Below are 13,597 nucleotides of genomic sequence, written 5' to 3'. Positions count from 1 at the left end.
CCGTACATATTAAAATTAGAACCAAATTAAACTATGACCTTGAAAACCTAGCTAAATAAACATTAATTACTATCAGAATCACTACCATGATCGATCGGGCCAAACACACTAACATGCCTATGTAGCCATATATGGTAATTAATGTTATGGATTATGTATCCGTTTGTATCGATGAAGTCCAATGCCCGTATGAGTGCACTCTCTCGTGCCTCACAATACCAAAAGAATGGTCGGCCATAGATGTAACGTACTGAACGACCACTGCCCCTGTTAGTAATCCTTATGTAGTACTGGTGTCCTTCTATAGTGAGCTGGCCAAGGTTTTCATTACAGAAGTCCCAATCATACCCGAGTTGTTCCGTAGCTTGGTCTAGAATGGCCCACAAGCCACATGCAGCATAGGTAAGGTCATGTAGCGCAATCTGCATGCAGAAAAAAAAATTAGAGAATGTTATTACAATAATAAATAACAAATAATCATGACTCAGGTATAAGTGACCATTTTACCACATCCGCATGGTTGTAGCTTGCAAACCATTTGCTTGCTTGTAGGACGGGGATATCACCAGCATTCAAAGCAAGTGCCTTGAAGTGCAAGAAATTAGGCATATCATAGCAAATATGTTGAAGTGCCTCTAAACAGATATGCACGACACTTAATTGGACTCTTATCACGTCTAGGCTCTATATTCCCGTCACATGGATATGGTTCCGATGATTTGAACCCCTCACAGGGATGAAAAAACTGAGTTCACACAGTCCATAGCCGACCACTTGCATTAGATGTCGTGTTCTCGACGATGTTCGAGATAAAGAACTAGCTAAGTGTTGTTCACAGCCAATCTATTGGGGATATAGTCTGTGACATATATGCATACAACAATGATATTAAACTAATTACACTTATTTGTTAGCATCAAAAAATAAAAGATGTTGGAAAATATTTCATACAATAGCTAGAATAGGGAACCATAGAATGGCCACATTAGGAGTGAATGGCTCATCGTCAGGGTGGAAACCTGGTTCTTGTGGTGGGGGAGGTCCGTTGTTCATATCACCTGATCGATAAAATGCAAAAAAATATGACCATAAAATATATGCACAAAAAAATTCTTCCAAGTAAAATGTGGCAACATAATTAAATATAGATCGAATGCAAGGAATAAGAATATATATAAATATAGAATGCAAAGAAACATGAATATAAATATAGATCAAATGAATATAGATAGAATATTGGAGAAGACAACATATCAATACCATTGAAAAATGCAGGAGCCATGACCAAATCACGTAGAGAGAGAGTGGATGTCTTGAGAAGTGAGAGTGAAATATGAGAAATGAGACTGTGAGAGTTCGTGGGTGGGTGGGATCGATGTATGTGGCTGGCAGATTATTTTATATAGGGGGGCATGGACATCACTGCAGGTTTTCAAATAGAACCGACAGTGAAGGTGGCTATCACTGCCGGTTTCTAAATAGAACCGACAGTGAAGGTGCATATATGTAAAGGATATATTTATTTAGATACTACTAGTGGGAAAGTTTTAATAAAAATAATATATTTATTTAGATAGTAATGAAATACATCAAAAAATTACAAAAAAATAGAAATAAGTTACATATACGATAACAAAGACCTTACATGTGTGCACCATTTTTGTGGACTATGATGCATAATGATATCTGTGGTTTGTTGTGAGAGAAAAATATTGTATCATGGTTGATAAGGCCTGGCTGAAACCAACATGCATGGAGAGGCTAGCTCCTGGCCGAGGGCTATTTTATAGGGGCTAGCAGTCGTGGTACATTTTTATTTCTGAACTAAAGTTGTCGGTACAGGTGGGAGCAGTGTTCCAATTGTTGTGGTCATGGGAGCACTGTTGGCATGTGAGGTGCATCTACACATCACTGTCGGTTTTAGTTTAAAAACCGATAGTGATAGAAGCTATCACTACTGGTTTTAAAACCGACTGTGATAGAAGCTATCACTGCCTGTTTTAAAACCAAAACCAACAGTGAAGGGCCCTATCACCATCTTTTAGTAAAAAATATAAAAAACACTTGTCATTTTGGAGCCTGCCATCGCAGCCTTTTTGTAAAAAATATAAAAAGTTTGCCCGCCTAAGATTCGAGCGTGGGTCACAGGGTCGAGAGTGTGCGGCCTTAACCGCTGAGTGAGGATAGGGAGTTCAGTTAGAATGGTTTTATTTTTTTTCTTTTATCCCATCATAATACACTACTAAATAATAAATGCAAAATCAAAAAAGGTTGGTCCGCCTAGGATTCGAGCGAGGGTCTCAGAGTATAGAGTGCGCGGCCTTAACCGCTGAGCTAGGAATAGGGAGTTCGGTTAGTTTGCTTTTCTTTCTTTATTTATTAATAGAAATAATATAGTTAGTTTATATTATAAAATAACACAAAAAATTATGTCTTGATTATTTAATTCTATGATAATTAATTAATGGTCTATAATTATCAAATAATAGTGTTTGTGAACATCATCTTAATATTTGATTACATAGTCAATAATTAAATTGTAGAGATGCGCACAAAATATAAATTAAATATTCAGTACGAATTACTAATACAACGTCTGCATAATGATTACATAGTTAACAATAATCTAACTATCTTTAGGTGCATCAACAATGAGGGTCTCATTGTGATCAATTCGTACGTAAGCAGATTGTCACCATCTTGAAGGATAGGTAGGGGTACGTTCGCCCCGAATGGATGCATTTCCTGATAGCCCCTGTAGTCTTTTTCATCCGTCACTCCACCGACACCGATAATCTTCCTTTTTCCTTCTAGGACTACTTTTAGCCTTCCTTTTGTCTTGTTGTCCATTGCATAGAAGACTTGCATAACATCTCTTGCAAGGACGAAGGGGTAGTCTCTATATGCGGTCTTAGTGAGATCAACGATAGTGAACCCTTCGCTGTTAGTGTTGATTTCCTCGAGCCAGACCCACTGGTAGTGAAAAAGAGCTGCCTTCAATGGACCATAGGCTAGCCCCCACATCTCCTCTATGAAACCATAGTATGTCGCCTGACATGTTGCCATTCTCGTCAGTGAGCATCAAAACAAACACCATAATTTTGGTACTTTTCATCTTGCTTTTTTGTGTAAAATGTGAATCCATTGATCTCATACCCTTGGTACTTAAGATATGTACTTGAAGGCCCCTTGGCTAAGGCATCTAGTTGATTACCCTATTTTATTCCAAACAAGCGACGTCGCAACTAGCTGACAAATTCCTCCTTATGTTTTTATCTAGCCAAGCCTATGACCTGCTCGGATATAGAGTTTGCAGCTGATTGCCTATGCCTATCAATGTATGGCATCACACCCTTGGCTTGCTAGAGAACAGTGAATTGTGCCTATCTAAAAGAAATAGGGTCGTCTACTGTAACAGATTTCTTACCGACCATTCCTTTGCCATGTAGTCTTCCCTCATGACGAGATTCTAGAACTCTGACCCTTTTGATGTCTAGATAATATGTGCAGAACTCAATGGTCTCCTCCGTTGACCATCCTTCAACCATGCCTCATTCTAGCCTAAATCTGTTCCTAACATACCTCCTGAAAGCTTTCATCAATCTTTCGAAAGGAAACATCTGATGCAGGTACATTGGGCTAAGGGCTCTAATTTGGTCAACAAGATGAATGAGCAGATGCAATGAGATATCAAAGTAAGTTAGCGAGAAATGCATCTCAAGCCTAACTGAGAGTTTCAGCTATGTCCCGCTATAGCTGCTCTAACATGGACACATCAATGACCTTTTTTGAGATCATGTTGAAGAATGAGCAAAGCTTTATGATTGGGGCATGAACCTTTGGGGGGAGGATACCACGTAGGGCAACAGGGAGCAGCTAAGTCATAATGACATGACAGTCATGGGCCTTCATAGGGCCATAGTTGAACTTGAGTTCTCTCATGTTCACTAGCCTCTTTGGGTTCGCATAGTAGCCCATCGAGACTTTGAGTTCATTGAAGAAAGAAATAAGCGCACGCTTTTCTTCTTTCTTCAATGTCCATGACGCAACTGGAAGTTCGAATTGGCCATTCTCCAGCTCTATGGGATGCAGCTCCTTCCTGATTCCCAAGTGTTGTATGTCTAGGCATGTGGCTAGTGAATCCTTCGATGTCCCCTCAGTGTCCATCAAGGTGTTAAGAGTGTTAGCGCACACGTTTTTAGTGATGTGCATGGGATCAAGATAGTGGCATACACTCAAAAATGGCCAGTAAGGTAGTTTCCAGAAAACCAATTTTTTTCTTCCAAACGCTCCCATCAGGTGTTGCTACTATATTGTCCCCCTTCCCAAGGACAACCTCCAGTTTGTTGAGTTCTCGAAGTATCGTAGGCCCGTCTCGATATTTTGGAGCTAAGCGTTTCTCAATAGCACCGTTGAAATCTTTTCTATTCCTACGGTAAGGGTGATCCTTAGGTAGGAACCTACTGGTGTCCCATATAAACTATCTTTGAGCTATTTGGTAGATTTACTGCATCGGTGTCGTCCAAGCACTCGACACATCTAGTATAGCCTTTTGTCTTCTCTTCAGACAACGAACCTTGACCTGGCAGGTCAGTGATTGTAGCGATAAGTACTCTCTTGATCATGACATAGTTCCTTTTTGTACTCGTCCCAAACATCCGGCACACCCTTTTCAAACTCTCCACTAGTTCATCGATCACTGGTTCCAGAAACACATTGATGTCATTCCCAGGCTATCTTGGCCCTTGGATCAGTAGTGGCGTCTGGATGTACGACCGCTTCATGCAGACCCAAGGTGGAAGGTTGTATATACAGAGCGTCACTGGCCAGGTGCTATGATTGCTTCTAACCTGGTCGAAAGGATTCAACCCATCTATGCTCAAAGCAAACCAAAGGTGGCTTACCTCTCCACCGATGTCCTTATAGAACATAGTATTGACAGTCCTCTAGTCATGCCCATCGGCGGGGTGCCTCATCATTGTATCTTTCTTACGCTCTTCGCCATGCCAAGCGCAACAGCTTGGCTGGCTTTACACATGCAAATAGCCTATGCACCTAGGGAGCTATAGGAAAATACTAAATGACCTTTATGGGACCTCCTCTGGTCTTGGTACCCTCATCTAACGACCCATCCTTGTACCATAGAGCTTCACACTTGGGGCACTTGTCCAAGTCTTTGTATTTTTCTCCACGATATAATATGAAATCATTGGAACACGCGTGCATTTTTTTTCAATCTCGAGGTCGATGGGGCAGATCATTTGCTAGGCCAAGTATGTCTTTTCTGGCAACTTATTTTTTTCTGGGAGCATTTTCCTTATTATACCTAACAACTGATCGAAGCCTTTATCGCTCAATCCATTTGTCGATTTGAACTCTAACAGCATGATGTTGGCTTCCAATTTGCTCATTGGATAATTCCTATACAATAGGGTTTTGCCATCTTGTCTCATTTTCTCTAGCTTTCTCAGCTGTCTTTCACTAAGACATCCGGTCTCTACATTACGTAGCAGCTGAGAAATGCCATCATTATCCTTGGTGTCGTCAGCTAGCGTGTTCCTAAACACATTATTAACTATGGCAATAGGTTCCATATTGACACCAGGTTCCTCGTCAGCATCATGGATGGCTACGTCAGGCATGTCCATATCATCATCGTTTTCCTGCAGAACATTCACACCAACCTCGCCATGCATAGTCCATATCGTATAGTTTGGCATGAATCCCCTGGTAATCTAGTGCGATCATATAGACTCAATTTGATGAAAGTTCCTATGATTCTTGCAATCTTTGTATGGGCAGAAGACAGGGTTCCCATTCCCAGCATGCGCTTTGGCATCGGGGATAAACTGGCTGATGCCATGCATGTACCACTTGTCCGTTCGGGACAGATGCATCCACTCTCGATCCATCTCTGCACAAAAAAAATACTGAGATAGTAATTACAAAGAATTAATAAGAAATCGAGCTTCATGAACAACAATTATAGCTCGAAAGTACAATTTTTGGAAAACATTATTGTACACTAATTATTGAAAAATTGAAATTGGTAGTCCTAGCCCTATAAATTGAAAATCGTAGTAAAAAACAATTATTGTACAATATTGAAGAACAACTATTCTACTCTACTTCTAAGAACTAATTATAGCATCACATACTAACAATGATTATCTTGACCACCATGGAATAATTAGCTAGGAATTTAAATGTGTTCATAGACACCAACCTTTTGGATGATGGATTCACCACAATTTGAGCCTTGCACAAATGTTCAATTAGGAAAAGTGCTCTCTAAAATGGAGAAAGAACTAGAATGAGAATCAAGCAATGTAGCCATCAAAACGAAGCTAATTAAGCAATAAAATCAAATGAGTGGATGTTTGTTACTAACCTTAAAGCAAAAAGATTAAGCCATTCTTCAAAATCCAAGCACTAGCTTCATGGTGAAGAGCAGCCGTAGCAATGGAGGGAAGGGTCCAAACGCGCGCCTCTATTCTCGGGGTGGAAGAGAGGAGGAAGGAGAGGACGGCTGCAGCCTTTTTGTGTTGTAGGCTTATCACCGTCAGTTCTTGGCTAGAACCGACAGTGATAGAGCACAATCACTGTCGGCTCTTGGCTTAAACCGGTAGTGATGAGTTGCCACCAAAACACTGCCGGGCAGTGATGTGGTCCTTCACTGCCGGTTTTAGCCCAGTCCCAATCATTTTTTTCATTTTTAAGCTCATAACCGGCAGTGAAGGTACATCACTGCCGGTTCTTACAAATCCAGCAGTGATGATACTGGCAGTGATGTGCAAATCTGGCGTAGTGCTAGGTCACACGACAGAGGAAGTAATTTGATAAATATTTATTCAGCAACACGACCACCTAGCTAGCTACCTCCTTGCGTGGATCCCTGCCAAACATATATAGTCCAATAAAGATAGGCAAGCAACAACCTGGCTTCACCATCAAAAGTGAGTGATGGTAACGCATGTATCCATCTGACCGTCTAGCTTTACATGTAGTGGAAGCCACGGTACCGCAATTATTTGCCGTGTTCCATATATAATATATCTATTAGTACCCGTTGCCCCTGCCAACAGGAGCTAATAACTCTCTTCCTTTTACAAAACACATGTGCATGTTCTTTATCACTGAAAAATTAATTAGATGAATACACGTACTACCACATCTTCTAAAATGTGTAGATCTGCTTGTTCTGCCTAAGCGTGTAGACCTCGTCATAAGAAACCTAATCAAGAATTAGCATTTAGCATGACTAACGAGAATGGATGCTCACAATAAAGGATTTGGCAAGACATGCATGTACTTCTGCTTATTCAATAGCAGTCCTGAAAATATACAAGTACTCTACCCTGCTGTAACAACTCAGGTTTTTCAATAACCAAAAATTCAAACTTAAAATTTTTTCTAACAAAACTTATGCATGGTGAGTGTGCGGTACGAGGAAACTACCCTTGTAGTTGCACAAGTAGGCCCCAAGTTAGCATGGATGAGCATTTACATAATAAACAACTTATGAGTTGCTCTTTCTTGATTTTATGTGATGTACTAAAATCAACTAAACCTTTTAATAAACTTGTGTGTATTGCCAATCCTTGGCTGGGACCCTAATACCCTAGTTGACCCCTAGTGGACCCCATAAGGATGTGTACATGCTTGGCAACACATGTATACATACATAGGTGCGCAAGGTGTAATTAGAAATAGGAAATAGAAATATAAAAATGAATTAGAAAAGGGGAAATAAATAGAAAGGCCAAAGCAGCCTAGCCATCACCGCGGCCCAGCTCCACTCCCGCGCACCGCCGTCGGCCCAGCTCCCTCCCGAGTGTGCCCGCACCCACACGCGGCTGAGCTGGCCCAGCAGCGGCCCACGCTGCGCCCGCCCGCATCGCGACACGCCATCATCGTTTCCCTCCTGCCGCCTGTCGGTGTTTCGTACAAGCACCGGCAAGTAAATTTATAGTAATGCGCGTTAGGCTCGGATGGTGCGCTAAAGGACACAGGATTTATACTGGTTCGGGCGGAACGTCCCTACGTCCAGTTTGTTGCTGCTTGTGTTATTAGCACCGTAACGATCTGTAGTAAGGGATACAAACTGCCGAGAGAGGGACTGGTCCCAAGTCTCTGATCGAAGGATTGAAAGGTGGTCAAGAGCTTCGTAGCTGCTTGAATGTGTGTGAGTGCGTTCTATTGTTCGGTCCTCTTTTTTCCCGTCCCTTTGATGGAGGATGCGCCTCCCCTTTTATAGATGAAGGGGCTGGCTTTACAAGGGTGAGGGCTCCAGGATGCGTACTCTACTTAGCCTTGTGGCTCATGTCTACCTGATCAGGTCCCCCATTCTGATGAGTGCGAAGGAAGATAAGTGCTTACGATGTTGTCGATATCTCTGTAGGATGTCAGATTAGTCACAGCATATTGCCCCCAGGGTATGGGTTGTAGTACAGTGGTTTTGACTTAGGAGCCTCCCCCCAGCCTTGCTCCACACGCCTTCTGGTTCCCATGATTCTTGTTGGGAGAATTCGGGGTCGGGGTCCGGTGTAGCGCCGTGGCCAAGGCTCTCTGACTGGGAGGACCTGAGGGGTCGGGAAGAGGGCCCCCCGCTCCCTCGGGTCCACAGCGCGGTGACGGAGTATCCGTCGTTCGTGGAGATAGCAAATCCGTTCTTGGAGCGTAGCGGTTGTCGTATATCTTCGTTGGGTTCCGTGTCCCAGAGCTGAAGGTGGCGCCTACAACTCTACAGAGTGAGGTGCACGCACCTGTAATACCTTTTGGGCTCTGCGGCGCCCGGAAGGGTCTAAAGCATCAGTCCTGTCGTTCCCTGGCAGTTCTTTTCCTGTCAGGGCGCAGGGTATGGTCGTTGGAGCCATGGTTGACCCGAACGTCTTGTCTCGTCCTGTACCCATCGTTATGAGGGATAGATATCGATCAGGGCGAGGCTCGTTCTGGGCCGTCGGGTGAGACGGAGGCCAATCCCTATCTCTTGGGCGAGACTAACCCTATCCCTCTGGGATCGGGCGAGGCGGAGTCTATCCCTTAGCCTTCGGGCGAGACCAAGCCCGCCCTATAGGCGTCGGGCGAGACGGAGATTAGCCTTGAGTCTTTGGGGCAAGGCAGGGTTATCCTACAAAGGCGTCGGGTGAGGCTGACCCCACCCCTCCGGGATCGGGCGAGACGGAACTCATCCCTCAGCCCTCGGGCGAGACCGAGCCCGTCCTCAAGGCGTCGGGCGAGACGGAGTTTATCCCTCGGCCCTCGGGCGAGACCGAGCCCGTCCCAAAGGTGTTGGGCGAGGCGGAACCGAACTCCTGTCACTCGAACAAGGGATGACATGGCGCCCTTATGCGTCCAGAAGTTTTTTATATTTGACGGTTATCGGTTCCACCTCCTGGGGTACCCTGGTATTAGGTCCCCGACACCGCCCCTTCCTCGCGGTCTCTGCTTTTGTGCCGGAGCAGAGCAGGGCGCCGGGGAAGAATCATCCCCGCCAGTCGTCCGTAGCGAGGTTGTTGGCCACGGATGCGCGAATGAGCTCCACGTCCACGATCCGTGGCGTCCGTGCCCACCCTAGTCTGCGCTGCGCCATGCTGACGCACCCGCCATGGCCTCCAACAGATGACGTCGCCGCCGTCCTTCCCTTGACCGCCGCAGTTTCGAATTGGGAGCACCAGCGGGTGCGCAACCACCCCGTGCACCCCAAAAGCCTAGCCATAGGGTCTTGATCGCCCTACACGTGGCCTACCTCCACTCCCCGCCGTTCACCGATCGCCATGGCCATGGCCTCCCTATAAGAGGGCACCCCCGGTGCCCGTTCACCGATCGCCATGGCCATGGCCTCCCTATAAGAGGGCACCCCCGGTGCCCTAGCGCCCTTCCTACGCCCCGCCGTCACTCTGTGGCAACCCACGAACCACCACAACGCCCTAAGAGAGGAGAAGGAAGGAGGGAAGGAGTCGAGCCCGCCAGAGTCGCCCGAGCTCACCGAAGAAGAAGATGGCGCCCTAGTTGTCTTCCTCCCCATAGCGGTTCGGCACTGCACTACTACCTCTTGCCATGGCCTCGACTCGCCACCGCACCACCATCCTACCGACCCCACCACCACGGTGATCCCCCGACGTCGCTCTCCCTGTGCTCGCCGCCATGGACATGCCATGGTCGTGCCACCATGTTTTCCCCTTGGGAGGGCCAAAGGCCGATCTTTTCACCATTGTGATGCACTACACACACGCACACATGCACACGAGCCAAGGCTCAGCCTTGCTAAGCCACAGAGGCTCGATAATGCTGCCGCCACCACATCACGCCCGCCATGCTCGCCATGGCGTAGCTATGTTCTGGCCACCTCAGGCTGGTAGAGGCAGAACAAGCACCTCGGCAAGCTTCGCCTCACCAAGGGACACTGTCATGCGCTAGATGGAAGAAGAAGAGAAGCCCTAGAGTCCACGTTCACCTCACCGAACCACCGTGTGCCCTTGTCACCGCCATACCGAGGATGAATTTGGCCAACCCCGGCTGCCTCGCGTGATGAGATTTGGCCGTCGAGCTTCGTTGTGACCCTGTGCATCTTGCCGTGTAGCTGGCTAGAGGGAACGCCCCTGCCTTGCCTTCTTTTGCCATAGTCGCAAGCTCACTAGAGCTCCACCACGCACCTCGCCACGGTGCGGACTCCACCACGCCTTTTGGTCACCGCTAGTAGGTCGATTAGCCTTCTCACAACCCCAACTAAAGGAAAAGAGCCACTTTTGGCTCCGATTGTGGCCCTAGCCACCTCGTTGTAGCCTACCTGCTGCTGCCATGGCCAACCTCACTGGAGCCCCTAGAGCTTCACCTGGTACCCTAGCTACGCTCGCTGGAGCACTAGGAAGCTGAAGGACCCCTATCGGAGCCCTGCCAAGGTCCCGAGCGCCTTCACTCTTGATCCTTGCACCACTGTTCGCCACCATGGCATCCTTGCCAACCACCTAGGACCCCAAGCCGCCTCATTTAGCCCCTTGGCAAGTTCGTCGTGAGCCCACAAAGCCGTAGAGCCCTCTAGCAGCCCCACCGAGCTACCTTGGCATGAAAAAGAGCGAGCTTGCAGCCAGCGAGGAGCACCGCCGTGAGACAGAGACAGAGGGAGCTGATGCGTTGCTGTCGCCCCATGCATTGGCGCATCGAGAGCCAGAGAGAGAGGGAGGAGTGGACGTGGGCCACCACGAACTGTGCCTGCGGTCCATGGACTCGTACCGCGCTGTCCACCATGGACCAATCCCATGGATCTGAGCCTAGTAGCAGCGCACTTGAGCCACATGGTCGCCTTGCCTACGCAACACGTGTTTGGGTCGGGCCGACCCAACTCAGCCCATTATCCATCCCGTCTGAGCCCAGTCAATGTTGACCGTTGACCTAGTCCCACCTATCATCGACCATACCCGCCTCGCCCAACCAGACTAGTGCCACATGTCAGCCTTTGGATTTTCTTTTTCTTTTTCTTTTTTAGAAAATGATTTAAACTTAGAAAATTCATACGACTTCAGAAAAATATGAAACCAGAGTCCAAATTTTTCTAAAAATGAGCTCTACATCATAGGCTTATGGTGGAGTGCATTTGGATCTTTTGAATATCTATTGCTTCTTTGTGATCATCTATAGGAGTCGCTTATCGCGACTATATGTCTCGTTTGGTAGACTTGGAGGAGCCACAGACTGAGGAGCATGACCCCTGACTACATTAAGGAGCTTGGAGATGACCTACCAGATGCCACGTCCCACCCAACCTCATAGAATCCTATTAGACATGCTATAATGTAGATGATAGTGCTTTATTTGTATGCTAATGATCTGTGATAGGTTGCATGGTAGAATTGCTTGTGAGCCATTACCTTGTCGCAACCTATACCCCTGCACACCCACTGTTAGGCTAGACACTTGCTTACTTACTTGCTACTGCTTCTACTACGCATTATATTTGTGATGTGATGCTTGGTGGAGGGTTGTTTGTGAGTGGTTAAGGCACTTGGTGCCGATAATGTGGTAACAACCGAGGAGATCATGGTGTGTGTCTTGGGTGTGTGGTGAGGGTTGAGTCAATCAGGTAGGATCTTACGATGAGTCAGTGGATGAGTCTTGCTAGGGGGGTGTGACCTGGGCATCCCCTATGAGAGGTACCAGTGGCAGGTGCATGTGAGATGAGGATATCCTAGGGTAGAGTGTCTTTGTGGGATGGAGCCCTAGGATGGAGGTGTCATCGAGGTACGAGGTGTTGGTTATCCCTTATGAGAAGATATCCTGTCCGGTACCCCTAAGGACTAGTATGTCGAGAGAACAAGAACATAGGACCCTACGTGCATGCCACTCGTTCCTGAATGGGCAGGGGATGGATGCTGACTAGCAAGGACGGTGCCACTACTACTAGGTTGGAGGTGGATAGTGTAGGGAGGTATGGGCATGTGGCCCACACCCTCCTAAGACAGCATAGTGACCTCTTGGGGCATGGTACTCTGTCTCATAATCTTAGCATTTTGGTGGACTCTGGGGTGGCCTAGGGTTGAGTGGTAGGGTGGCATCGCACCAGGTTGGAAGGTAGCCTGATATCAGCCTAGGCGAGGCACCACCAATGATGGTGATCTTGTGATATAGTAGATGCACTATTGAAGTAGTTAATTAAATAATCAAAAAGAGATATGCACATACTTAGTAGAACATGAAGCACTTGTTATTACTTCAGCACCATGATGTTAAGAATACATGCAAGAATGCATTCATCATGTATCATCATATTATACTTGTCAACATATATGCATTCGCAATCTCTTTTGCCATATTCATGCATCTAGGATCGACGGAAGAGATAATGTTGCTGGAGTTCGACGAAGGAGAGGAAGGGGACCAGTAGGAGATTCCTCAAGCCGCAGCTCCCGAAGGCAAGGAGCAGAACCTAGAAGAGCTTACAGAGTGCCCTGATCACTACCCCACTTCCTTTCTGAAAGGCAAGCCCTAGAGCATTCTAAGTCTCCCAGTATTTTATAAAATATTACTCAAGTCCTTATGATTGATGCATTAGGTTATAAGAGTTGATTGGAACCACTTGATGCATATAAAATTCCTTATCCAGATATATACACCTTTAACCCTATGTAGGTCTAGGATCGAATATATGCTTAGCCATGCTTAGACCGGTAGAAGTCGGGTGATTTCCTGTCACCTGCGAGATATAGGTGGATACCAAAGCACGGTTGGCTATATTTGCTATCGTGGAATAGAACCATGGGGTAAAAGAAAATCAAGGCTGGGTAGAGTCTATGTGTAGGTTGACTCATGTGATTTCGTCTGTGCCGATCAAGGACCGTACCGTTGTTGGAACTTCTAACAAGATTGAATGCATGCCTATCACTTAGCTGGACAGATAACTCGTTCTGACTGCAAAGCCAAGTAGCTCAACTTAGGCCAAGCCCCATTCTATTGTGCACTCCTTTCAAGGAGCCAGACTAAGCCCTAGGGTAGGCTAGGCCTGAACTGTCCTAGCATTTTGTGCAGCACTGGTACGAACCCACAAAATGTGGACCTGAGTTGTATCAAAGGTGACCTAAGGTGACCGTTGATCGGGTCTGCC

Source organism: Miscanthus floridulus, chromosome 8 (genome assembly GCF_019320115.1).
Source record: "Miscanthus floridulus cultivar M001 chromosome 8, ASM1932011v1, whole genome shotgun sequence".
Lineage (NCBI taxonomy): Eukaryota > Viridiplantae > Streptophyta > Magnoliopsida > Poales > Poaceae > Miscanthus > Miscanthus floridulus.
The sequence above is the reverse complement of the archived record's forward strand: the minus strand, read 5'-3'. Positions refer to the sequence as shown.